This window comes from Macaca thibetana, unplaced genomic scaffold (assembly GCF_024542745.1).
Source record: "Macaca thibetana thibetana isolate TM-01 unplaced genomic scaffold, ASM2454274v1 unplaced_scaffolds97, whole genome shotgun sequence".
NCBI classification, from domain to species: domain Eukaryota; kingdom Metazoa; phylum Chordata; class Mammalia; order Primates; family Cercopithecidae; genus Macaca; species Macaca thibetana.
The window spans coordinates 58,501-86,107 of record NW_026088886.1 but is presented as its reverse complement, the minus strand read 5'-3'; the positions used below and the strand labels follow the sequence as shown (position 1 = coordinate 86,107).

The 27,607-nt window shown below is 49.0% G+C and overlaps 1 long non-coding RNA gene across 1 annotated transcript; it reads left to right on the top strand.

The window, feature by feature from the left end:
- Positions 1-7,855: 7,855 nt before the first annotated feature.
- LOC126947304 (uncharacterized) lies at positions 7,856-24,070 on the top strand. The gene is made up of 3 exons (XR_007723011.1): positions 7,856-11,460; positions 20,017-20,266; positions 21,637-24,070. It is a non-coding gene; the product is annotated as an uncharacterized LOC126947304 (long non-coding RNA).
- The last annotated feature ends 3,537 nt before the right edge of the window (positions 24,071-27,607 follow it).

The following is a 27,607-nucleotide window of genomic DNA, read 5'->3' as shown; positions in this document are numbered from 1 at the left end:
CTGAAGCTTTTGATGTGTCTGCACTTTATAGCTTTTTCAGGAGTAGATGGCCTTTTCCCACACCCTTGGGCTGAGTTTTGTCAGAGGCTGGTGTGTGGGAAGCACCACACCCACATTCTGACAGGGAAGACTCTGGTGCCCAACTGAGGTCAGAGTGGAAATTTGTTTTTCCTTCCCTGCAGTCTGGTCCAGCTGCTCCCTGCTTGGTCAGAAGAAAATCATGCTTATCCAAGTCATAGGCAAACCCGCTAAGTCAAACATTTGTCTTCTTTCTTTAGTATACCCATTTCATTTATATGGGGCAATAGATAGAGAAATGTCTTTTAGGGGAAAATTAATTTCTTTAATTACAAAGAACTTTTTGGATAAAAACTGTAATCAAGAGGCTATTTTTGTAGAAAGAGCTAGTTAAATACTATAGTTGGAAAGCTCCTTATATTTGATCTTAAACTTGGGCCTGGTGTGCATGTCCACACGCTCGTGCTCATGACACCAGGCTCAACTGTGAACTACAGGCACTGGTACATACTTTCTGGTTGCTTTTTTGAAAGTCTTATTGCTTGGCCTCTCTGACTCAAATGTTGAGTTATGTTGATTCTGTTCAGAATGTTCATCCCTCCATCTAGGGTCCAGTCGTCTTTCAGGGAGGAACCGTCTTCCTCATCTTTGTCTCCTACAGTATTGTATATTTAATAGTCAAATATTTATAGGTTACATGGGTGACTGATCTGTTCATTAGGAAAACAATGCCAATTTTTACATCATTATAATGGACTTGTTAAATGATTATGTTAGTATAATGAAGTTTACATGGCAAAAGAGGCTTTGCAGATGTGACTGTAACGGACAGTGAGATGGGGGAGGACCCTGGGTTGTCCAGGTGGGGTCCAGTGTCCTCACATGTGCCTGGTTGAGAGGGAGTATGAGGGTCTGCCCCAGAGGAGGAGACCTGAGAAGGAGATAGAGGCCAGAGGGCTGTGGGGCTGAGGGCGGCGGGGGGGGGGGGGGTGATGCAGGGGCCGGAGGGGCATGGGTCCAAGGGTGGGGCAGGGGCCGGAGGGGTGCAGGGCTGAGGCTGGGGCAGCGGTCGGAGGGGGGGGTGGGGGCTGTGAGCCAAGCTGCATTGTGGCCTCTATGAATTGGGAGACTCCAGGCAGGAACACAACCTACTTGACCCCTTGACTTCAGCCCTGGGACTCCTGACTTCCAGGGTTGAGAGGAGGTTTGCATTTGTGGTAATTTGTTGCAGCAGCAATAGGAAGTTAATGCATTGTATCTGTTCTTCACTTCCAAATCTTTGAAAAGTAACCCTGTTGTATCGGCCTTTTGTGTGCTCTAAATTCTAATGAGATGGTTTGTAGGAAATAATGGACACAAACGATGGCAGAACACAAAGTTGGACAGAAGCGGTGTCTTCTGTGGTTCTGTAGTTTGGGTCTGTGAAGTTAGATTTCGGTCACAGAGTGTGTGGTCTCGTTCAGCGTATACCGGAAATACTTGTTCAGAGCTCCTGGGGGAGTGGTCTTTAACACTGTTAGCATTAAAACTTCAAGCACATCAGGGACAGAGTTCCTGAGTCAGTGTTAGGTGAACTTTGAATAAGAGTTGGCATGTAGAATCTGCCCACTTTACTAGTATCAAGCAGCAATATCTTTTTTTTTTTTTTTTTTTTTTTTTTTTTTTTTTTTTTGATGGAGTCTCCTTCTGTCACCCAGACTGGAGTACAGTGGCACGGTCTCGGCTCACTGCAACCCCCGCCGCCTGTGTTCAAGTGATGCTCCTGCCTCAGCCTCCAAGCCTCAGCCTCCAAATTGCATGATTTATTTTCCTGTTTTATATACTTAGTATATGAAAACTCTGCAAACTTTATTAATACAAATGACATGCCAGAGCTTATGAGAATCCAGCATTTTCCCATGCAAATTAGTAGTAATGTGGAATTCCTAGGGCTGGTTTGGTTTTATAAGACGTAGGGGAGGATTCTTTGCCTAATTTCTGTGGAGCTAACAATTGTTAATCACCCAGCACTCTTACCTCCCCCAACAGCTCAGGTGAGGGGTGTTACCCCTGCTGTCAAGAGAGGCGGGAGACTGAGGCTTAGATGAGCAGGTGACAGGTTACTATCCAGCCCCACCCACCCCGTAGTTTCCTGCCATGGCTCAGCTGTCTTCCTGTGAGAAAGGACAGACACCTTGGTGCTGGGTAGAATTCCTTGTGAACCCTTTTCCATCCTTCAGGAAGTTCTTGCTTTACAGTGGTGGCTCATGGGGAGGCCTCTGGCCCACTGAGAAAGTGGCTAATGTAACATTACTGTCTCTGTTTGGCTGCTGTTGATTGGGTTATTTGTAAATAGACATTTATTGCTCACAGCTCTGGAGGCTGGGAAGTCCAAGGTCAAGGCACCTCTGCAGATCTGGTGCCCCAGGGCCTGTGGCTCACAGACGGCAGCATCTGGCCAGGTCTTGCATGGCAGCGGGCATCTCATCAGGCCTCACATGGTGGAGGAGCAAGAGGGCTCCTTCAGGCCTCCCAACAAGGACACCAAACCCAGTCCTGAGAGCGGGACCTCCCAAAGGCCCTACCTCTTAATGTATCCCATCGGAGAGGGTTTCAGCATGAGGTTTTGGGGACATTCAGGCCAGAGCCATTGCTCTGCTGCTGTGTTAGGGCTGCCATGGCATCATTACTGCAACAGAGCTGCAGCCTTCTCATCTGCATTTGCTGCAGGAGGAAGATGCAAGTGCCTGTGCAAGTTGGGGTTCGGTGCAAGAAGTGGAGGACCCTCTGGGAATCTTAGCAGGAGGAACTTAAGGGCTTTGAGAACTGACACCTTAGGACTGTAGTTTTCTTCAGACTGTAAAAACCTTGGTGTGTGACAATACTGAACATTGCCTGAGCCCTGTGATCCTGTAAAACACTGATTGTTAAGACATTCTCCTTCCCCACAACTATGCCCCTACGTTGTTTACTGCAAGAAGCCCCTTCCCATGTGGCTTAGGCTGACTTGCGAATGACCATTTACTGAGGACAAGCCCAGGCACAGGCCTTCAAACCCCCCCCATCTCTGCCTTATAAGTGATTAACTAAACTGCCTGTTCCCACTGATCAATCAGGACAAAACGCTTGTTAGCCAAATCTTGGTTCCTCCTCTTCTCTCCTTACCCGAACCTGAGTCCCCTCTGAGGAAACCTCTGATCCCCAATCAGCCACCCCATCGCTTGCTTCCCCAACCACTTCCTCCTGGCCTTGTTTCCCCTTCCCTGTGAAGGAGGGAGCAGTTCTGGCTGCTCTGAGATGCTGGCAGGCCTGCCGTTGGAGCAGTGGGCACCTCCCACCTTGAAATGGTTCTTCGTGGTGCAGTTGCACCTAGGTAGGTGGACTTGTCTTTGTGCCTTCCACAGAGGACGGTTAGGGTGGGCAGGAAAGAATTCTCTGCTATAAGTCTGCATTCCAGGCTGTTTCCAGAAGTGGGAATTCTCATGCCCTGAAGTCTGGGAATGAATTTCTAGTTTCCCAGCTTCAGGTGGAGTTGAAAATGAGTGAGGCAACCCACCACACCCATCTGGAGCCAGGAACTAGAGCCGTTTTTAAAGTGGCAGTTTCTCCATAAGATTAGCAAAAAAATGCACTCAGCACATTTCTTTCTCATATGCATTTGGCCATCTGAAATGGGAATGGTGGTTTTTGAAGCATGGATGTAGTTTTAAATTTTGAGTATTATAACCCTTAATGTAGCTTGTTAGAATGTTGACCTGATTATCTGGAGATTTACTAAACCTTTGGAGTGGTAATAATGAGTTGATCTATATGACTTTGCTTTCTAGGATGCAATGAAAGTACTATAATTAAAACCTCTGCAGTTGGGTGCAGCAGGCGATTGGCCAAAACAAATTCTTCCTTTTGGTTTTCTTTAACCAAACAAGGAAGTAGAGTGTAGGCTGAAGTGGCAAATTCATTTCAGAGCACGCCAGAGCCCTCAACGATAGAGCAGCCTTCTCAGGTGAACGTGTAACGTGCCTTGAGTCTTGGCAAGCCTGGCTACTGATGTGTGCACGTGACACCACGGAGCCACACCTAGGAAGATGTGGTTTCTGTAGCAAGATTTGGAAAACCAAAGTGCAACTTAATTATCCAACTTTGTTACAGAAAGAGCTTTGACCAGATGGCCAAAGACCTGATTCTCTTATGATCGAGACTTGGTTATAAAATTGCCCTTACTTGGTGCCAATCAGTGTTGGTCCACAGTGGTACTCCTCCAACCTCACTGAATAGTTTGGAGACTGAACTGAGACTGTGAAAATCTCCTTAAGGTGAAAAGGGCTCTGGGGCACCCGGAAATATCCGCACACCCGTGGCCATTCCCCTTTAAGGTGGAAAGGACTGCTGGGTCACGCGGGAGCATCCGCACACCCGTGGCCGTCCTCTTTAAGGTGGAAAGCGCTGCTGGGGTTGCCCAGCAATATCCGTACACCCGTGGCCATTGTGGCTGTCCCCCTTTCTGCTCAGTCACCTCTGTGTTCCCGCATTCAGGCTTTGGGACACTCATGAGCAGCTCATCCCCTGGGCTAGTGAGGAAGGAGTGGGAGGTTGTTCTGAGGCTCTGTCACCATCTGCCCTGTCGTGAGCTGGGCAAGGCAGCGGCAGTGACCCCGGAGGAGTCTGGTCAGTGAGGGCTCCGGCAGGAAGTGCGAGGCTTGGGGTGGCTCTGCCAGTCGTAACCAAATGTCTTCCCTCTTATTTCCATGATTCCTTCTAGTTCTGCTGCCTTGCACTGCAGAGTCTCTGTGTGTCTATAAATACACATTAGTTACGATACAGGTGCCTCTTTCCCCTCTGGGGCTGGGCCTGGGGAGTAAAGTGCAAGACCCCCTTACTGCTGGATGCCCACCAGCACGAGGCACTGCCTGCCCTGCTAACTAATGCCTTCAGCGAGTCCTGGAAGTCCCCTCCTGAGCACCTGGCCTGTTGACAGTGTACACGGGAGACAGATGAGCTCCCCTTGCCCCACCCTGAGCAGAGACTGGGGAGGCGGCGGCAGCAATGTCCCCCATGGTGTATCCTCGGTGCATGGAGGAAAAGTCTGTTCATGCTTAAAACAGCCCATCCTCTCAAAAGCAGGGGGACAACCACATTTCCATCTGGAATCTTAAAAAAGGGCCCTTCTCTTTGAGAGAAGAATGGCATGTATGTGTGTACCTCCTTTTTTTTTTTTTTTTTTTTTTTTTTTTTTTTTGAGACGGTCTCCCTCTGTCACCCAGGCTGGAGTGCAGTGGTGCAATCTCAGCTCATTGCAAGCTCCGCCTCCTGGGTTCAGGCCATTCTCCTGCCTCAGCCTCCCGAGTAGCTGAGACTACAGGCGCCTACCACCACACCTGGCTAATTTTTTGTATTTTTAGTAGAGATAGGGTTTTACCGTATTAGCCAGGATGGTCTCGATCTCCTGACCTCGTGATCCGCCCACCTCAGCCTCCCAAAGTGCTGGGATTACAGGTGTGAGCTACCGCACTGGGCCGTATGTGTGTACCTCCTTACAAGTCTTGCCCGACCTTTGCATTTAAAAATTATTGAAAAACTTAAGGATGTAACTGACAAGAACTTTATAGGTTTCTCCAAGTAAAAATTTGGAAAAGTTAAGTGAACCCATAATGTGTTTATTAGTCCCACACTTGGATTTTAAAGGTGGGTAAAACATCTCCCAGTTCTTCAACCTGATTTCTGTGGAATCATGAATGAAACGTGCTGAAGTTGCCGTGCGGATTTTGTTATGTGGCGGTGACAAGTGGGGCTGGTCACTAAACAACTGGAGGGATCCCTGTCCTTTCTGTGCTCCTGTTGGACACTAGGCACGTGCTTGGCTGTTTTCTGTGTGTTGTGTGGGCAAGATGAGGACAGAATTTCCAGAAGCTCCACACGGTGGTATCTTCTCCCTTTTCTGTTAAAACGTGTCTTCTGCTGCTTCTACATAGACCGTGTTTCTCTTGCCTGTCTACGTAAACACTGTTTAACAAAAACTGTATTGTAGACATGTGAAGCTGAATTCCACATTATAAAGCAGATAGAGATGACTGAACATTGTTTTGTGGAAGGAAGGTTTAAAATGATTTTTAGCTTTTTCCCTGAAAGAGGGAATAATTTTAACTTTTTCCCTGAAATAGGAATAATGAAATGGGAAAATAATTAAATTTTCCAATGTAATTGTTAGATTATATTTAATTATTTGTTAGATTATTCATGTATTGCAAGGGAAAAAGGAACTAGATCACCTCATGCACCCAAATGAAAATTTAAAGGGTATGGGCGAATTCATTTGAACTCTTTTAATTTTTTTTTTTTTTTTTTTTTTTTTGACAGTCTCACTCTGTTTCCCAGGCTGGGTGCAGCAGTACAATGACAGCTCACTGCAACCCCAACCTTCTAGGCTCAAGTGATTCTCCTGCCTCAGCCTCCCCAACTGCTGGGATTTACAGGCATTAATCACCACACACAGCTTATCACCTCTTGGAGACTAGCTTTGAGTTTGGGCATTCAGTGAACTGTATTTTGGTTAATTCCCAAAGTTTCTCACTGTTTATCTTTAATTTGCTAGAAATCTAAATGTATTGTGAAATGCATCACATTTCCTTAGCATTCACGGATTCCCTGTTAATGGGGCAGAGACGGAGAAGGGCAGAAGGCGTTCGGACATCATCAGGGTTGCAGTTGAGTGCTTGCCCCGAGCACACTGGAGCTCTGGGCTCTGTGGCCCCACGGGGGTCCTCTGTCCACTGAGGGGGCCGGGTTACCTGGAAGGTCCCTCCAGCCTCTGCGATTTTGCCCTTTTCAGGTTAACATCTCGTCGTTGTCCTGGGCAGCATTGCCTTTCATTCACTGACCCACGACTGAACAGCTGGTCAGTGGCCAGTGCTGCTTCCTTCAGCTGGGAGTTGGTGACGTGATTACATTTCCATGGAACTTGGTTCTTGGTGTATTAAGGGTTCAGTTGTGTCTTGATTTTTAATCTGCACCTCTGAATTGGTCTTTTGATTGCAAAGAGATTGCTTGCTGGATTTGTTTCTGAATATTTCTTGGATAAGAGAAGAACCTCGCTTATCTGTGTGTTCCTTTAATGTGTTTTTGCAGGCATTTAAATGGGTGTCTTAGCCCTTAGCCCATTTTCTGTGTGTGGTGGATTCATTCGAATCATTTATGTGAAGTCTCTCTTCCATTAAGGCCAGAGGACGTGGGGTGCTGTCTCCCTAAACTAGGGGGAAATGGCATTGTTCTGCCCTCCTCCCTGGGAACCCTGGGGTTTCCAGGTCTCTGGACTTGGCTCCCACACTGCGAGAGGGGCTGTGGCTTCTGGAGCCCGTTTTGTGCGGAACTGACTCCTTCACTTGCTTTATTCCCCACCGTCTTTGCTGCTTTATGACACAGGGATGAGGGAGTCGGGCCCGGGGGCCACACCTGTGCCTGAAAGGCTCGATGCAGAAACTCCTCATGGGAAGGATGTTCCTTGAGGGCAGCTTGGAGTCTTTTCCTACTTTTAACAGAGAAGTAGCTATTCACATAGTTCTATTCTGCTAGTGATGTTTCAAAATAATTGGTGTAGAGTTATGAAGATGTCCCAGACACCCATGATCCACTCCGGGCCAGTGCCGGGCATTGTGCTCAGATGCCTTCAGACCACATTCAGATGCCAAAGATTCTTGCTTGGTTATTCTCAAACTTACGAGAATCTAAAACAGGAGCCACGGTGTGGATTTTCTCTTGAGCCCCCATGCCTTTGCTTTGTATTTTGGGAATGAATGACTTCATCAAGGGGAAAGAATTTGAGGAAGGAGCCTCTGAAGCTAGGGAGGGGGTGGGGGGGGCCGGGAGGCAGAGGGAAAAGGAGCTGTAGGGGGAGGAGCCAGGCTGGGGCTTCTCCCCATGATGCTCCCCCACCCCTGGCGCGAGGCCCCAGGGATGGATTGACTTTCCCACAGGAAATGTGTATGAGGATTGCGTGTCTGTTTCATGGGCTGGCCATTTGGATTGAGGGAATGTCCGTGTTGTGATTCCTTATTGATTCGAATGTTGAAAAGCTTTGTGCTCAATACACAGGGGTCTCTTGGTGCGATGGGAAATGTGATCGCAGCCGCCTTCGGGGTGGGAAGGGCCCTCGAGACCCTCAGTGGTGGCCGGTGCCGGCCTTCGCCTCCCTGGGTGAGCTGCCCTCAGGGTGGGAAGGGAGGTCCTCGGTGGTGGCCGCTGCCGGCCTTCGCCTCCCCGGGTGAGTGCTGCTCCATCCCCAGTGTCTCCGACTCCTTGCCTGGCACCTTCCTGGTTGAAGGCCGTGATCCATCAGCCTTGTCCACGCATGTCCTGCAGACTAGTGCTGACTGCAGGTCCAGGGGTGGTCAGAGGAGGCCAGAGGAGGCCCTGGTGATGCGAAGCTAAACGTTTAATGGTGGCGCTGCTGAGTGCATGAGCCGCCTCAGCCCAAGAGTCCGGGTAGGAGGGAACCGCGGGGTGGAGGGAAGACTGGACAGATGGGTGCTTTCCTCGGCCCTTGGGAGCATGGCCAGGTCCATGCTCAGACCTCCTGGCTTCTCCCATATTTCCATAAATAGCAAGGGAAGGACTCGGGGCACCCAGGGACCTCATGGGTATAAGCTGTGTCCTCGCGTGGCCCCAGCTGCAGCCAGTGACGTTATTCTCTTTAACCTCAGGCTTATTTTGTATAAAAACACAAAGGAACAGAAGTAGTTCAGGGGCCTCTAAAGACTTATGTAATTGTTAATAGGCCTACTTTTATGATTTCTTATGTATTAAGAGCAAATCATGAAACAAATTCATTTCTGTTTGAAGAAATCTTTACCGTTCTCATTTTTGTGGCAAGCAACCTTGATTCTTTGCTTAGAGCGTTAGTGCCCTCCTGCCAAGCGCCGCTGCCTGGCGTGTCCTCGGCACACACCTCTGTCCATTGGTTTCCGTCACCTTTCCGCCTAGAATTGTAGGAGGGGCGCTGGGATCTTAGGGCTAGAAAGAAACTGTGAAGACCACTTTTAGGGGCGGCTTTTAGTCAGGGCTCTCCAGAGAGACAGCCAGCCGGGTGTGTGTGTGTCTCCAGAGGGAGGCTTGCTGCAGGGGCTACGGAGTCCAAGAAGCCCCAGGACCCACAGCCTGCAAGCTAGAGTCCTGGGAGGGCGTGGCTTGAAGACTTGAAAAGCGGAGGGTGCAGATCCCACCCGGGTCTGAGGAGCTGAGACCCAGGAGCACGGGCGGCAGAAGACAGATGTCACTGGCCCATCAGCCAGACAGGTGGAGTGAGCCCAGTCTTCCCCGCCTTGCTGTTTTACTCGAGCCCTGGGTGGATAGGGTGGTACCCTCCATACTGGTGAGGATGGGTCTCCACTCAGTCCAGAGGCAAACATGCATCTCACACAGAAATAATGCAGAACCAGCCATCTGGGCACCTGGGGCATGCTCAAGTCAATGCACAAAACCAACGCCGCGCGTGGCCCTGATGTCTGCGTGTTCACATCACTCCACGCACATTTCTCAGTCATCTCCTCGGTGAGTTTGTAAGGTCGTTGTGTGGTTCTGGGGGTCTTTGCCCCGGGTGGTGGTGGTGATGACAGGCTCCCCAGCGCCCCAGCTCAGGTGCGGTAGGTGATGCCACCAACAGCTCCTTATTTCTCAGACACTTGAGCGGGTGCTCTGTGCAGCCAGTTCCACCTGCAGCAGCATCTGTTCCCTACGCCGATTCCATTCGGAGTGTGTGCCTGCCTTCTGTTGGGGTGCAGCCTTCTTTCAGGGAGGAACTGTGTCCTGTTCGCCTATGTCTCCTGTGGTGTATCTCATGGCTGAATAAGTACCTATAGGTTACCTCAGTGGCTGAATGATAGGTTCATTGGAAGGAAAACTTTATACTTTTTTTTCTTTTTGAGATGGAGTTCCACACTTGAATGCCTAGGCTGAAGTGCAATGGCACGATCTCGGCTCATTGCAACCTCCCCTCCCAGGTTCAAGTGATTCTCCTCCCTCAGCCTCCCAAGTAGCTGGGGTTACAGGCGTCTGCCACCATGCCTGGCTAATTTTTGTATTTTTGTTAGAGACGGGGTTTCACCATGTTGGCCAGGCTGGTCTCAAACTCTTGACCTCAGGTGATGTATCCACTTCGGCCACCCAAAGTGCTGGGATTACAGCCATGAGCCACCACACCCAGCAACTTAATTCCTTTTTTTTTTTTTTTTTTAATCATAATGGGCTTGTTAAATGCTTAAGTTAATGTTTATTTTTAAAAATGTCATCTGTGACCTTTCAGCTTTTCATAGCACTTCTCGTGTGAATATTTAAATAAAGGCCCTTTAGTCATGGGGGAGAAGGGGTTATCCCTTTCAGCAGAGGGAGATGGAGGAACGGGCCCTGGTGGGTCTGAGCACAGGCAGTCACCCCAGCCTTGGTGCTTGCTTAGGTCTGTTCTTCGTTCACCGTAGCAGCGCCCACTCTGATTGTCAGCTTAAAAATAAGCTTTTTCCTCTTTCTAATCAGAACAGTTAGTTTGTTAACCATCACGTTAAGGTATTGAGAATGATGGCTTTCAGGCCTCAGATATGACACAAGTAGTAAATGCAGCTGACCCTGAACGACATGGGTTTTGAGCTTCGAAGGATCACTTATGTTAATTTTTTTTCTAACCTAACCCTTATTGAAAAAACCTGGCTTTGTGGAGGGCCGAAGTTTCCTACATGCGGTTCCATAGGGTGGCCGCGGGTCCTGTGGATACGTAGATTTGGGTAAACTCGGGGGGTGTTCTGGAATCCATGTCCCTGTGTATACAGAGGGACAACTGCAGCTTTTTAAAAGTTTGTGTCCTGCCTTGTCCTAAAAAGGCTCCAAGGTGGATGCAAAATTATTTCATTCTTTTGGTTTTCTTGGTGGGATACTGATGTTTATTCTTCAGGGTCTAAAATCCTGAGTGAACAGAGTTAGTGCTTCAGGAACAAAGCCAGTCTGGAAACACATATTGAGATATCCACCTTTTCTTCATGGTTTCACAAAAGGTCGTGATCATGTTTTATTCGGTTGAACCGTAGGAAACTGCTAATATTTGCTGTTTTTGGCCTACAGAATGGCAAGTTCGTACGATATTAAAAAGAAAGGTTTTCTGGATGGGGAAAATAGGAATCGGTAAGAACCTGAAGTTGTCTGTCATGGCCTGTGAGTCACAGGTAAATAAACCTGCGTGAGGGGACGTTGGCTGTACAGTATTTTCCTTCTGTTTTAAGACTGTCAGAAAAAGGTCAGTTCTATTGCGTTGGGTCCCTGCACCTCACCTTTGCTGCAGAGGGGACTTGCCATTATACCTCTTGCCCCCAGTGCCCAGGAGGCTGATGCCACATAGAAGACCTGCAGGTCAGTGGACATGAACAGGCACCGGACACGCTGTGCACCTTGGGACACATCTGAGAAGTGCGTGCTTGCAGCAGGTCTGGGGTGAGGGCGTGTTCCCTCTCCTCTCCCTTCTCTGGCTTTGCAGGCCTTTGAAGTTGGTCCTGGAAAGTGAAATTAGTTAATGCTGATCAGCTCGAGGTCAAAGCCGGAATCAGGCTCATCATTTCCTGCAGTGATCACAGCAGCAGGTCCTAAACTCAACATGACCTGAACCCGGAGAGTCGAGGTTCCGCCCTGCTTTGTGACTCGGTTGTGTGTGGTCTTGAGAAAGTGAACATGGGTTTTCTTGACTCTGAGGGGGCCGAAGAGACCCGCCCTTCACTAGGGGTGTGTGAAGCATTGGACCTTCCAGTCAGGAGGCAGCAGGGACTCAGGAAAGCCCCACATGCCCTCCAGTTCCCTTATGTTGAAATGGTTTGTACTCGGCCATGCCGGGTCATTTTGGGAGGTAAGTGGGGGGTTCACATGGGGGTACGCAGTATTCTTAGGTGTCAGGTGCGAGAGTTGAATTTGTAGAAGCTGTGCAGATAGGAAAGGGCCTGGCAGGGAGTGCTGTTTACACGGAGCCGATTTAATGCGAGGTCTGCGCTCTCCCTAGGTCCGTGTCTGACTGGTGTCTCCCAGTCTGCAATGGGACGTTTACGTGACTCGGCGCCATCGTCCCACTCTGTGTAGACGTCTGAGGATCTGTGCGTGGCTGCTCTGTTAGAGTGAGTTATGCTAATGAACTGAGAAACAGTGAACAAACCCTGAATTGGTCAGCACTGGTTCCACGGCCAGTTCTGCCGTGGTTGGAGTCATTCATCATAAAGTGTGCTGGACTCCTATGCTGAGCTCTGATTTTCAGAGGCCCTTTAACTTGGCAGCTAACCAGCGGCTTCCTTCAGAAGACATTTGAGTCCCCTTTACCTGCCAGGGTGACCCTGGGAGTTTGAAGATGAGTGAGACAAGCCCTCCCTGTCTTGTGGATTTTACTGTCCAGAGGGGAGACAGATGTAGATGGTGAAGGAGGCCCTATCAGAGGTCAGCGCACGTCGGTTTTATTTCTGTAGCACTTGCTGTGTTCAGGCTGTGCCCCGGGCCATGTGCAGAGCATCTGGGGACCCTGCCCATGGCATCCCAGGCACAGCTAGCATCTGCACCATCTTCATACTTGACCTGAGTTTTGGGGGAAGTACCGAGGATGGCTTCTACCTTTGCTGGAGAGGGTTGGAAGTCAGGGCAGCCCTCCACAAGGAGATGATCGCCAGCTGATTCCTCAAGAAAGAGAGGTGGTTCCCACATGGGCGGAGCAGGGCAGCATGCACAGACCTGGGTGTGGGGTCTGGGGCAGGTGCATCTGAGTGGGGTCTGCTGGGAGACAGGTGGGGGTGAGGTGTGAAGGCAGTTGGAATTTACAGGATATATTATCACTAAGGCGATGCTGGGGAAACAGATAAAATCGGGACTCTCTAGGGTAAACGTGGACCTAGGGTTACCCTGGGCGTGGGTGTTTTCAGGCTCTGAAGGCAGAGATTTAGGAAATTGGGCAGAGTTGAGCCCCAGATGAGGATGAAGGCTACCCTTGGGGGGGATGTTGAATGAGACAGGGATGGAAACCCAGTGAATGTCCTGGGGTCAGTCTGGCAGGAAGGCAACAGAGGAGACCGGTGCCCTCAAAGGCCCTGTGGGTCCTGCCTCTCAAAGTGCTGGGATTACAGGCATGAGCCACTGCTCCCTGCCGTTACTGGTAAAATTTCTAAGCTACTGTCTCTCATACCCACTCCCGTATTTTTTTTTTTTTTAAACCAGGTTTATGGCTGTATTTTTTCCAAGGGAACCAAACAGTTACCTGTTTGAAGTACAAATAACACGATGTTTAAAAACCAAAAATGTCAATTTGCACAGAAGTTTCCAAATACCCAGTTGGTTTGAGCCTTGCATTGCAGTGCCACTACCTGCTCTTAAATTTCTACACGATGTAGAGATAGCGAGGCAGGGACCACTCGTACATCTTCAAGTTTTGATTCTACTAACTTGGGTATATTTTCAATTATTTTGGCACACCTGTGAGTGTGGCAAGCAATGCCAGGGTATTTATTTTGAAGCTTGTCAAAGGAAGAGTTGGGAAGATTTTCACATTTTTAGAATTTTCATAGTAGTTATAATTTACAAAGAATGTAAAATTGTGTAGTCATTATTTTGCTTTTTTCTAGATGTGTCCCTAAACAGGGTTGATAACTAATTCTACATCACAGGATTCAGAACTGTACCCTTTTGGAGCCGATGCCTGTAATCGAGGAATTCTGCCTAGTCAGTTCACTTTAAGCGTGTTTAAAAGGTTTTCTTTATCCTAGTTGGAACCTGTGGCTATAGTTTGTTTTCACTGCTGAGGAATATTCCATGATGGAAACTGTAATTCATCTGTTTTTCATATCGATGGGCATTTGGATTATTTTGGGAGGGTGTGTATGTCTATTCAGCCTTCATTTTTTCAGGATTTTTTGTAGAAGATAATGTAACAGTGTAACATCCTCTGCTAGGGAGCCAACACGAACCCTGATTACAGCCACACAGACACTCACGCCTTGTTACCAATACACAGAACCATTTTCTTAAGTTGAAACACAGTAGCAGAACCTGAAGCCATGTGAATGGGTCCTCCGATCTTACACTTGGAATTCACTTTTTATTACTATGTCTGCTAATTAGGAAGCATATCAATTATACAGAAATCTGAGAATGTATAATTATACGTTTATAACAGAAGAAAACTTATTTTTAATACCCCAGAACACATGGCTATGTTTTTCCCTCATGCCCCACCACTGTTTTTTTTGCTTGAAATGTGAAATGACACTTGAATGCAGTTTTCTAGCGACTGTTAGACTGGCATAGTTCTTCAGAGACAGAGGATGTAAAGCACATGGAGAATTTCTGTTTGTGGAATGTGATTTCCTGGTGGCCTCATTCAGGCTGCCGCCGCCTTCCCCTCTGGCCGCCTGCACCGTGGGATGTCTGAGGAGGTCCCTGTTTCATCCTCTGGAAGTTCTGAAAAGGAAGGAGAGGAGGGCGTGCGGGGTGTGGTACCTTTGTGTTGGTCCTTCGAGCTTTTATTTGGAGTCTCGGCTGCCTTGGTGGTTGCTGCCTTTATGTCCCTAGCTCGTGGCTTCGTCCTTGTGTCTAACAGGCAGACAGATGGAAAGGGAAGTTGTATTCAGCCAACAGCTTGATCTTATTCTCAAGGCTCAAATCGACTGGGTATTTGGAGATTTCTATGTAAATTGGCATTTTTGGTTTTTAAACATGGTGTCTTATTTGTACTTCAAATGGGTAATGGGTTCTCTTGGAAAAAATATAGCCATAAAGCTGGTTTAAAAAAAAAAAAAAAAAAAAAAAAAAAGGGGGGTGTGAGAGAGCGGCTTAGAAATTACACTAGTAATCACAGGCCGTGGTGGCTTACGCCTGTAATTCCAGCACTTTGAGAGGATGAGGCAGGTGGATCACCTGAGGTCAGGAGTTCAAGACCAGCCTGGACAACATGGTGAAACCCCGTCTGTACTGAAAATATGAAAATTAGCCGGGCATGGTGACACAGGCACCTGTAATCCCAGCTACTTGGGAGGCTGAGGCAGGATAATCGCTTGTACCCGGGAGGCAGAGGTTGCAGTGAGCCGAGATCGCGCCACTGCACTCCACCCTGGGCGACAGAGCAGCAAACTCCACCCTGATTGCGTCAGAGCAGAAACTCCAGGATGAATTGGATATGTTTGCAGTATTGATCTTGACAAGGGAAATGGTGAGAACCAAATGTGCCTCCCAGCTTGGGCCTCGCCGCTGGCAGAAAAAAAAAAAAAAAAACTCTCCACCCGCTGGTGGGACTCCTGAGGGAACCTGCAGGCTTTGGTGCTGTGGAGATCTTGGGATCCCCTGTGATGAGAGATTGAGGGAACAGAGGATTATTTGCAGCAGCCGGGGGTTTTTAGTGACAGGATGAGCCTAGTTGGGGATTATATGGTCTTACCCCACACCTTAAAAGTAAAGACTATAGTCGTCAGGCCTGTGAGCCCAAGCCAAGCCATCGCATCTCCTGTGACTTGCACGTATATACGCCCAGATGGCCTGAAATAACTGAAGAATCACAGAAGTGCAAAACTGAACTCACACAAACGTGGGGCCCCGTGACCCCAATGCTGGGTATTTACCCTAGAGAAACAGAAGCTGATGTTTAAGAAAAACTGTGCCCAGATGTTAATAGCGCTGTCTATAGTTGCCCAAAACAGGTTACAATGTGCCACAGCCATACGTGGAATAATAAACACCCAGCAGCCCCGAGGTCTGGCTGTTGATCACAGGACACCCTGGGTGCACCTCCAAGCACGATGCCCAGGAAATCATGATTTTGTGAGTGTTTTGCCACAACACTCGCAAAAGACAGACCCGGAGGATGGGAGAACACGGAGACGGTGGTTGCTGGGAATGGGAGGGTATGCTTATGAGGCCTCGTGAGTGGGTTTGGTGCTGTTGGACTGTTCTGTTTGTGTGATGATGATTATGGGAATATTTGTGCTGAAATTCACAGAACTGAACACTGTCCGCTCTACAGCAATTTTTAAAAAGCAGTAATATGCTCATTTTCAGTACTGTTTTTAATGGAAGATGGAGTTTGCAGATGATTCATTAGGGCAAGCCTGTCTCAGGAGTTGGGAGACGATTCGTTAGGGGCCTGTCTCAGGGCCGTTGGGTTGGGTTGGGTTGGGTTGGGTTGGGTTGGGTTGGGTTGGGTTGGGTTTGGGTTGGGTTGGGTTGAGTTTTGTGGGGTTGGAAAAGCATTTCCTATTGTGGGCAGTAGCATGGGGCATGAAAAGGATATCGCCAAGGAAACATGTAGAATCCTTTGAAGAAACATGTGTATTTCTAACTTCCTATAAGATAGAATTGGAATTTATAATGGTTTTGTTTTCTAGAGTCTTGGTAGAATAGGGAAGACAGTGTAATAAAAGCTAATTTTGAAATGAAGAATTTGAAAGATTTTTAACAACAATAGCTCTAGGAAGTCACCCTGGAAATGTTTTTAAAGATGTTCAGTAGCAATAGCTCTAGGAAGAGTCACCCTAGAGTTACTTCTTCAGCATTGGTTTCCTGGCTGTATCTTCCGACTTTCATTTTTAAGTTTTGCTGTGAGTTGGGGATGTGTGGGAATAGCCATCCCCAGGTGTTGGGTAGGAGTGGCCCTGCAGGGGGGTGCATGTGCCCCGAGGCCTGAGGCACTGTTTCAACCTAGCTTGAAACATGGGGACTCTTGTCAGTGGCTGGAGTAAGAGTACCAGCCTGGCAGGCTGGGGAAGCCCCGGGGTGGTCTGGGCACTGTCCTCCCTGCCTGCCGGACGGCAGCTGGAGGAGCTCGAAGGCTGCCTGCCTCGTGGCTGTCAGTGCAACAGCCCCTCCTGGCCCTGGAGCAAACTTTAGGTCCATGAGTCTCTGGCGGGGACTTGCCTCCTGGGATCTCTGCCACTGTCCTGAGGGCCCTGATGCCACTTTCCCGGTGGGACCCAAGTCTCAGGCAGCTGCGACCCCAGATTCTGTTGCTTTCTCTGCCGTCTCATTCCAGCACGAGTGCTCACCTCACTCAATGCAGAGCCTCAGGTTCCCTCAAGATCCCCAGAGATGGAATCTCCCAATTTAGCAAGATAGCTGGTGACAAGATTTGAGCGACACTGATTTAACTCAGCTTCCAGAGTTTAAGTTCCCAAGACACAGTCCTGCTCCTTCCCTGGCCTCATCCTGTGTGGCTGGTGTGGATGCGGGGTTTCCAGAGGGTGGGGCTGAGGCAGGTCAGCAGCAGGGGGATGGCTCATTATTGATAGCTCAATGCCTTGAGGATAACTAGGATTAATGAGCTTTATACGGTTGTAGGTTTGGGGTATATATATGTATATATATTTTTAAACGAATTGGATTTCACGTGGGGCAACCTACAGCAGTGTGGCCTCACCAGGTGCCCAGCAAGCCACCTGCTGACACTGTTACTGTGTGTGTTCCCGTCATCCCACGAGGTAGACACGGTTATCACCACATTTTTCTGACATGAAACTTGGAGAGGAGAGGGTTTAGGAAACTCCTGAAGCCACACTGTCAGCGGGACCCAGGTGGTCTGGCCTTAGACCCTGCACTGTTTGCCCCTCGCCACGCTGTCAGCAGACCTGGGTGGTCTGGCCTTAGAACTCACGCTGGTCGCCCCTCCTTGCCACGTTGTGGGGTTTTTCCTGCTTCTGGGCAGCATTTGATACCTTGTGAAACAAGACAAAGACTTACTATGAGTGGATATGCCATTATCTGAGATCCAGAACGTTTCCTGGACCTGGCGTTGCCGATGTCATGTAAGGGGAGGTAAAAACATTTTCATTGTGGTCATTGGGGCTCCTGAAATGGTGTTTTTCCCAGTGAAAATTGACTCATAAAAATCTGTTAACTCAATACTATGTGAACAGGAAGAAGTGTGTTGGGCTCCAGTTAAATGTCTGAGAGCCACAGAAGTAAATGAGGGCACCTTCCGAACACAGCCTCCCGGAGGAGGCCAAGGACGTTTGCCTGGAGGGTTTGCCATGAAGCAGGACTCGGGCAGGGCTGGTCTGCCTGGAGAGGCCTCTGCCATGATGTACGTTAGTTGAAGTAGTTGAGGGGTAGTGGCGGTGAGGTCAGTGGTCCCCGAGGAAGCCTCTAGCAAAGCCGGTTGCCATGGGATGGAAAACTGCCATTCAGTGGCTGTAATCCTGGCTTCACGGGGCTGACGTACAATCCTGCACTTGGATACGTGGATCCCAGCCAGGTCAGATGGTTGTACCTTGGAGGGGCGTTTGTGTCAGTAGAGAGCAGAGTGGTGGTTCCCAGAGGCTGGGAAAGGACAGAGGTGAGGCCCCTGAAGGACGCTGGTCTTCCTGGTTTAGGGGTTTGGGGCTCAGCCACCTTCCTGTGTCTGTGTAAATTATACCCAGGATCATTTTCACTCGCCCCACTTTAGTTGAGCATTGGAGCTTCAGGATGTGTGTGCCCACGTCACCTGGGCTGTGATCCTGGAGTTGGGTGAGACTGATTCCCGGGTTTATAGAATTACTCTGGGATTATTAAAAACAAAAGCACTTGAGGCATTCATAATGCTATTTCCTGAACATAATTTATGTTCAGTTCTTCAGAAACATTTGTCTGAGGAAGCATCTATAATTTTTGTTTTCTGCCACTCAGTGCTAGAAAGAATTGTGCAACACTCAAGTGAGTGGCATTATTCCCCTCCCTCCACCATGCAAGCAAGATTAAAGGTACCTCTGGCTCCCCTCAGTCTTCTCACCTGCAGGGCGCCTGGCGTGGCAGTGTGCTGCCTTCCGTCTTGTTTCTGGGGAGAATTAGTCGTGTTTGTGTGTGCTGCTCAGCTCAGCCTGGTGCGGTTGTGTGGGTGAGGAGCTTGGTTGCTAGGTGACCCTCCCAGGCCTGCCTCCCACCTCCCTAGGCCTTGTTCTAAACTGACAGATAACCAATGTGTTTTGGAAGAGGACAGCAGCAGGGTAGGAGAGAGTTTGCTCAGACTTGCCCCTTGCACTGACATTTGAGCCCTCATCCAGCCTGGGCCCTTCTACAGAGCTGCCTTTGTGTGTTGCAAATCACTCCCTCCCAGTAACCGTGCTTTCAGAGGTTTGGAAATGTGACTTAACTCATCTTCAATTTAAAGCGTACTATTAAATTTTAATGTTGAAACTGATGTATTTTATGGCCTTTATTTGATTTCTCTTGATTTTTTTTTCCCCATATGAGACATTGCATCTTAAGGGAGACAGCCTGGTGTTGGCCTCCTTTCCTAAGGATGGAGGTGAATTCTGAAAGCCCTTTATGTAGGCAGCGAAATAATCAGGGAACCGTTATTATAGCTATGCCTGTCCATGTAAAGCGAGCACAAGTCATAAGCAGAAAAAAGTGCAGCCCAGGTGCAAGGTGAGCCCTAATGCTGCCTGTGCCTCGCCTCCCCGCCTTGAGGAACAGAAGTGCAAGCGCAGGTGGTTGAGTTAGCCTCCAAGCCCAGCCTGCGCCCCCCTCACATCCCTCTGCATCTGCAGGGGCACAGGCCGTGCTTCCATCCCTCGCTCAGTGCCAGGGCTGATGCGTCAGGAACAGGGGGTGCTGTCTGCCCCTTGTTCGGTGCCAGGGATGATCTGTCAGGATCCCTCATGCTCAACTGGTCCTCACGTCTTCATCACCAGCCTCCTGCTGGTAACGGGCTTGTTATTACCTTGGTATGTGTTGTGGGGCGGTGCTCAGTCCTCCGAGGGAGGGAATCGGCCCTTAGACGATTCACATTCAACAGGACCAGGGAATGGGTTCTTGTTCCATGTCCTGGATCCCAGGAAGCCTTTGTCCTGGACCCTGTAATGCCCGGGGTCTTCCTGAGAAACGCTGGTGCCACTGGAGCACAGCCCGGTCCCCTCCAGTTTCTCCTCTTTGTAACTGCACTTGTGTTTAGCAGGTCTTCCAGGACTTAGACGCTGCTTGGTGTGAGCCAGGTTTTGTGTAGAAAGAGGACAGGTCCGAGCTGGCAACCAACCAGCCCAGAACTATCTTTTATGCTTCCAGATTCTGTGGCCAAAAACTTACCCGTGGACATTGAGGGTGATGCACTTCTGCTCCAAGACGTCTGTGGACTCAGCTAGAGGGATGGAAAGGATATGGAGCCTCTTCACTCCTGGCCTGGGCTTGGACCTGCTGTGCAGCCTCTCAGTGGCACTAGGGTCCCCTTGTGTCACAGCGGTCTCGGGTTGGTGGCACTGCCCCAGGATGTCCCAGGCTTCATGATGTCCAGGCTCCTCTGGCATGGCGGCCTCAGGTGGGTGGCACTGCTCTGATGGACGTCCCAGGCTTCATGATGGTAGGGCCTCCTTGTGCCATGGCGGCCTCAGGATGGTGGCACTGCCCCAGGGTGTCCCAGGCTCCAAGGCCAGTGTTCTGTCCAGCGATGGGAAGTTGTACTGTAAGGTCTAGTATCGGAAGATGCCTGGGGTGCTATCCTTCAGAGTGGTCCTACACTCACCACAAATCAAGCCAGGGGAGGCCCTGCCAGAATTTGCAGCTGTGTTTCAGGTCGTTCCACAAGGCCTCTTTTATTTTGGCCTAGTCAGGTATATAATTCTTTATCTCTTTGATGTTTTTGAGACAGGCAAAAAAACCCTTTTTGTTGCCCAGGCAGTGGTGTGAGCACAGCTTACTACAGCCTCAACCTCCCAGGCTCAAGCGATCCTCCTGCCTCAGTCTCCTGGGTAGCCAGGACCCACAGGCACATGTTCCACGTGTCCCCATGCCTGACTTATTTTTGTATTTTTTGTAGAGATGGAGTTTTGCAATGTTGCCCAGGCTGGACTCGAACTCCTGGACTTAAGCAGTCCAGCTGCCTCAGCCTCCCAAAGTACTGAGATCACAGGCATGAGCCACTGTGCCTGGCCAAGTGTGTTTCTAATTTCAAAATTAAGAGGACCCAGAGTCAGTTAATGACGTCTCTACTGGAACATGCTGCTTATAGTACATTAGGAAAAATCATCCAGAACTTGGAAAAGGGGCTGGACAGACACAGCCCTTGGAGGTTGTCTGATGAACCCCTGGGGTCTTTAACCATCTGGAGGGATGTACCGTGTCAGACTCACTGTTGTTGACGGGCTGAAGCCCAGGTTTCATGACGTTATGTGTCGGCTTGTAGTACCTTTCTCTGGCAGAGATGCGAGTGACTTCTGCTCACTGAGAGGCTCATCTCAGGGACTTCATGGCCTGAGGGACGGCAGCCTGTTTGAGCTGATGGAGCAATCTCGCGCTACCCTTATTTTCTGAAACGCCTATGAGTGACTTCTCACACGGTCTTTGAAGCGGCTTCATGCCCGCGCTCCTTGGTAATGATCGAATGCTTTTTTTGACCCCTCGTCCCCTTTCTTTGGGGTGTTCCAGTCTCAATTCTCATGTGTTCTGCTTCTACGGGAATTTCTGAAGCTGCTGAGTGTAGAAAGCACTGAGGAGGCTGTGCTCCCACCCCTGTGAGTCTTCCAGGCATCATCCTCTCCGAGGCTTGGCGAGGTGGCGTCCATGGCACACCGAGGAGGCTGTGCTCCTGTCCCCCATGAGCTTTCCAGGCGTCCTCCTCTCCCCTCCGGGGGGACAGGAGGAACCTTTCAAACCCTTCTTAAACTTGTTTTCATGTCTTTATTTTAACAGATTTCTTTGTATCTTCTCCCTTATCCAGAAGTGAGGGTGAACGCTGAGTTATTCACGGGAGTCAAGAAACCACACGCAGCCCAAAGAGACGTTTGTTTCCCTGAAATGATTTGTGTGTGTTCACCTTAAAATGCAACTCAGTAAAACAGGTGTGTTTTGAGGAATGACTTTAAATTACCCAGGTAAAAATGTGACAGTTAAATTTCATCGTCTGTGCGGGTGTCCACAACCCCCTTCTGTGATTGCGTGTGAGTTTGTGACTTGTGGTTATTTTTGAAGAAAGAAAATCTGCTACTGAGGACTTCAGAGGGTGTGCTGGGATTGTGTAGGGTGGACATCGGGGACTTCAGTGTGTGGCTTCCTTGAAGAGGTTCAAATTAAGGCTGAGAGTCCCTACTCCAAAATGCTCTGAAACCTGAAACATTCCGAGCTTTCTCATGACACTTGAAGGAAATGCTTTTCGGAGCACTTTGGATTTCAGGCTGGGGATGCTCAACTGGAAAGTGAAATATTGCAAGACCCTTCTGGCCCCAGGAGCTTGGATAAGGACATGGAGGGGGCCTGTGCCGGGTGTCCCTGGTGTGTGAGGCAGCCTGGGCTCGCTGGACTGGTTTTTGTAGGAGCCACAGAAGGGAAAGAGGGTCAAAGTGGCCACGCCTGACTCCTGAGAAGGCTGAACCAGAAGGAGGTGGGCACGGAGGGCAGCAGTTGAGTCCCCAGCGTCCGGGGCTCCTGTCCCTGGTGGAGTTGAGAGCCTCCTCTAGTTGTGGCCTCTCCCCTGTCAGCAGCCACTGAGGCCTGAAGGGAGAGAGGGCTGAGGAGAGGAGGGAAGGATAGGCCTGCTTCTGGAGAGGGCCGGCGTCGGCCTGTGCTAGCCTCATGTGCTACTCCGGCATCCAGGGTGCACGGCCGTGCCTCGTGGTGTAGTGGTTCCTGGGATGCACAGCACTCTTGTCTGCAGTAACGTCTTTGTCTCCAACCCTTGGAGGCAAGTTACCTTTTTCCCCAGTGAAAAGAGGTAGAAAATCTTATAGAAATGCATTTGCTCTAATGTCTGTTTTCCAATAAGAAATGGTCGCTTAGGCTAAATCTTTGGGAGGTCAAGACAGGAGGATCACTTGAGGTGAAGGGGTTGAAGATCAGCCTGGACAACATAGCAAGACCCCATCTGTATAACAGAAAAATTAGCTGAGTGTGGTGGTGCGTGCCTGTGGTCTCTGCTACTCTGGAGGCTGAGGTGGGAAGATCACTTAAGGCTACAGTGAGCTGCGATTGCTCCGCTGTACTCCAATCTTGGCGACAGAGCCAAGACCCTGTCTCAGAAAGAAAAGTTAAAAAAAAAAAAAATCCAGAAATGTCATTTTCTTTTTAAATCATCCCAAAAGAAAAATCTTTTTTTCTAAGAATGTGAAGGGTAACTGATACGATTCTTTCCTTGCATTGTTTCTCCTTTTCAAATATTTACAGTAGTCCGTCCACATCATCTCTCATCTCTCATCTCATTACAGAGCAGCAGGTTTTTTTGAGGTTAGTGGTGTTTCTCTGTGTTGCACCTTGGAGAACAGCCAGCATGAAACCTCTTACCACGATCATGCGTATTGTTTGTAGTTCCGATTAAAATCCTCTCCAGAGACGCCTGTGCTACTTATTATAGCAGAACTTTGGTTGCGGTGAAATGTGCATTCAGCTAACGGTTTTAAGTTCATATCTGAGATGATGCTGTATAATTCATGAAGCATATGGGATCAGTAATGATTGATGATAATTCTGGCTGATGTCATTTAGAGGATATTTTTCACTTCAAATTAAAACTTCCTTCGCGATAGTCATTTTGGGATTCATTTAACTATGTGCTTTATTTCATAGCTCAAATTTTCATTAGTCATTTCATAACACAGGATTTTGAAAGCAGACTTGGCAAAATCTTTCTAACAAAATGTTTGCTTCTGACGTCCCAAGGAACAGCACTCAGAATTGCTGGTAACTGTGGTACATTTTAAGGCTGATGATAGAAGTCACTTGAACGGGAAGGGCTGCTTTGTGAGGCAGATGGGGTTTGAACCCCGACCCTCCTGATACACCAGGCCTGATCCTGGCCTTCTCTCCTCTCCACTGGGAGATGAGAAGGGTGCCAACATCCACCTCACAGGCCGTCCTGAGAACCTGGGACTAAGGGCTTGTGTTCCTCTTGCAGGTGGCGCAGATGTGGGAGCTTGACGATATACACACTGCAGGCTGCCAGTGTCGGGGTAATCCAGTTTTAGTCATAAAGGTGGGATTTGCTTTGCTCCCCTGCAGACCAGGTGCAGTGCTGCTGTTGTAGCAAGTGTGTGGATCCTCTTGGGTGGTCCTCAGGTGGACAAGGAGTCACCGATTCGGATTCCCAGTGTTAGATATGAGGGGACCGGCTGGGCGCGGTGGCTCAAGCCTGTAATCCCAGCACTTTGGGAGGCCGAGACGGGCAGATCACGAGGTCAGGAGATCGAGACCATCCTGGCTAACACGGTGAAACCCCGTCTCTACTAAAAAATACAAAAATCTAGCCGGCGAGGTGGCGAGGGCCTGTAGTCCCAGCTGCTCCAGGAGAATGGTGTAAACCCGGGAGGCCGAGGTTGCAGTGAGCTGAGATCCGGCCACTGCAGTCCAGCCTGGGTAACAGAGCGAGACTCCGTCTAAAAAAAAAAAAAAAAAAGATATGAGGGGACCAAGGACCTCATGTGTTCAGAGGGGAGGAGTAAAAAGCTTCCCTTGTAATTCCAGGACTGTCTATCCCAGGAATGCCAAACCACTGGCTTTCACCTGATGCTGTCATAGGTGACACTGTATGGAAATGAGGACTCATATTTCGCATACCTGAGCCAGTACCCATCTCCCTCCAGGGCCGTGGCCGAGCCCTCCTGATTTTGCTGGGTTTCCAGCCTGGGGATCTGTAAGCCCAGTGACGTCTCCGATGTCGGCCCCCGCTCCCCGTAGGGACAGGAGATGGCTTCAGGAGGCTGGTGATGAATGCCTGAATGAAGTCGACTTGTGACTGCAGTTCTGTCTAAGGGCCTCCCCGGGTGTTAGATGTCAGTAAATGACACCTGTGTGTGGATCTCATGTGATGAGAGAAACAGTGGGGGAACCCAAAGCTTGTGGAGTCTGCAGGTTCTGGACTTGGGGTTGTGTGCACCTGTGTACTTGGTGAGGGGTGTGATGTCTGGAATGAGTGTGCAGGTGTGTCACGTTTGTGCGTGTGTGGTGAGTGTATTTAGCAGGTGTGGGTGGAGTGAGCATGTTCATGTGTGTCGTATGTATTTGAGGGTATGTGTGGAGTGTGTACACGCATCATATTTGGTGAGTGTATTTGAGGGTGTGTATGGAGTGCATACATGCGTTTGCACGCATAGTATTGGGTGAAGGGGTGGCATGTGTGGAGTAAGCATGCATATGTGTATGCTGTGTGTGGGGTTTCTACGTGGTCCTCCCCTGAGCCTGCTCCTGGGCCCTGCTGTCCTGGCAGCTTTCCAGTTTGGTGTGTCTTTGATTCCGGAAGATTCTGGAACCAAATTCTGAAGCTGTGATTACAAACTTGCAGCCCTGGAGGACGCTGGTTCATGGAGCCAGCACGAGGGTCTCTGTGCTGGCCTCACCCTGGGCTCTGTCCACAGAAGAGCATGTCTGATGATTGAGCTGTGTGGGTCTGTGGCTCCCCAGCCTCAAGTCAGCCCTCAGTTCTGTCCCGCCTCTGTTTTTCTTGCTGAGGGGCTCCGGGAAGTGGTGCCTGGGATGACGTTTTCACCCTGGGGTTGCTTCGCCAGCTGCCCAGGTGCTGGCTGCCTGAGCCCTGCTGCCGTCCTGGGTGGACAGGGCTGTCACGGGGCCATGCCTGAGCACCTGTGGGAAGGCAAGGTTAGGAAGTGCCAGAGGTGAGTGGCTTCATCCCACACTTGATTTTTTGGAAAGTTCTGGATCTCATATTTTTCCCTAAGGGAAGTTAGAAACTGAGTTTCTCTTTAGGGGAACGTCTTTGCAGCGTCTGTTGTTTGAATGTTCTCCAGGTGTGGAATACTCGGGGCCGTGTGTGTTTGGGAACATCCGTGTCCTGAGCGAATTCAGTAGGGAATGGAGAGAGGCCTCCTGTCAGCTTGGCCTCTGTTTCCAGCTTGTTGAGAGTTGATGGCTGCTGGTATTCCAGGGAGAGTAAAACACTGGGCCGTGTGGGATGGGAATGTTCCCTCTGACAAGGTCAGTGGGAAAGCATCTAAACAAACGTCGCTGTTCTCCGGGCTCCTCGGGGTCGAGCTTGTTTTGTGGTGTTGAGGGAAAGCTACCCTTGTTCCTGTTCCTCACCATTTGAAAGGTGTCCAGGGCTCGTTCCTCTGGAGAGGTGATGCGCGTGAGTGGGGGCCAGGTCGTAGGCTCCGAGGTTATTTGGGACCTGTCAACTGATTTCCTGAACACACAGGTGCTTGGTAAAGATGTTCCTGATTAGCTAAAACATGTCAACAGGACGTGATAGCTGGTGGTTGTTTAAAGCCTATCACAATTTTCCTGTTACTCTTTAAATGCCTGTTGAATAAGGGAGGATTCACGTATTTTTGTTTTCCCGTCTGCATACTTGATATTTTGTTTTTTGTTTTTTATGTGGATGTGCAATTAACAGGATTTAGAAGCAGTCTCAGCCCTGGGGAGACTTCAGGGCCACCTCAGTCAGTGCTGAAGGGAAGCAGGGATTTGGGGGCTACCTTCTCCATAGGACAGACACCAAGGGCTAGAGGTCAGCAATCTCAGTGAGGTCACAAAGACGGGCACACCCAGCACCCTGGCCCATGTGCCTCTCCTTCACCTTTGTCTCTGCTCAAACTGCTCTCCTGGGTCATCACGGGTGATCTCTAGGCACGTGCTTGCTTCTTGCAGAAGTGGTGTCTGGCTGTGGTCAGTGTGGGCCCTCAGGACTTCCATGTTTTTGGCTCACATGGTTCGATGTAGAATAATGAATTGCCTTTTAATGCAGGTATCAAACAGCCTCCCTGGGATAACTCATTCCATACAAACTTTTTAAAAAAATGTTCCCAACTAGCTATCCTATACATTCTTTCTACTAAGAGAATGTATATATATTTATTTAACTTGTTAAAAGCAAAACCTTGTACTAGTTAGATCTGAGCACCTTGAAGAGCAGGGCTTTTATAGTTTTAATAAGCAGCAGGCTGATGGCAGGGCTGGGGCCCTTCATCCCATCATGCATTCCTCTGAGCATTCAGAGGTCTTAGTGTGTGCTGTGTGTGTTGTTGGCTGTTTAGAGTTTAAATGCGATATACGAGGCTCTGTGACTCGGGACGTTCTTACCACCTTCATAGAGAGCTTGGTGACAGCTTATGCATGATAAAGTATACACAACAGGTGTGCAAACTGTTACGACCACACAGAAAGGGTGATTTGAATGTGACTAATTTCTCATGTTTTTTGCCTTTATTACTAGTTACAGTCCTGATACTTTTTCTTCCTTTAAATTCTTGCTAATCGCTAGTGAATTAGTGATAAACTCTATGTGTTCTCTAAAGCTAGGGACTTAACTGGAGGTCATTCTTCTTGTACCATGTGTCAGTGCTGTCAGGATGGCTCAGTTTTACATTGTCAAAGGATTAACTAGAGCAGGATGCAGCCTTACTGGAACTTGTTCATTTATGAAATATAGGCACTTTATATTTTGTTGTTAGTCACACTCAAGGTGTGCTCAAATGTAAACATTTTGAGCCGTGTTAGGATACACAAGATTGTAATGAAGAAAACAACTTGATCAAGTACCAGCTAATGAATTTTATATTTTAAGTACATGGAACGTGGACCTTGGCAATTAGTTTTCATCTTGACCTTTTGTTTTAGTTTTTTTTATTAGACAGAATCTTGCTCTGTCACCCAGGCTGGAAGGGTGGAGCACAGTAGTACGATCTTGGTTCACTGCAACTTCCATCTCCCAGGTTCAAGT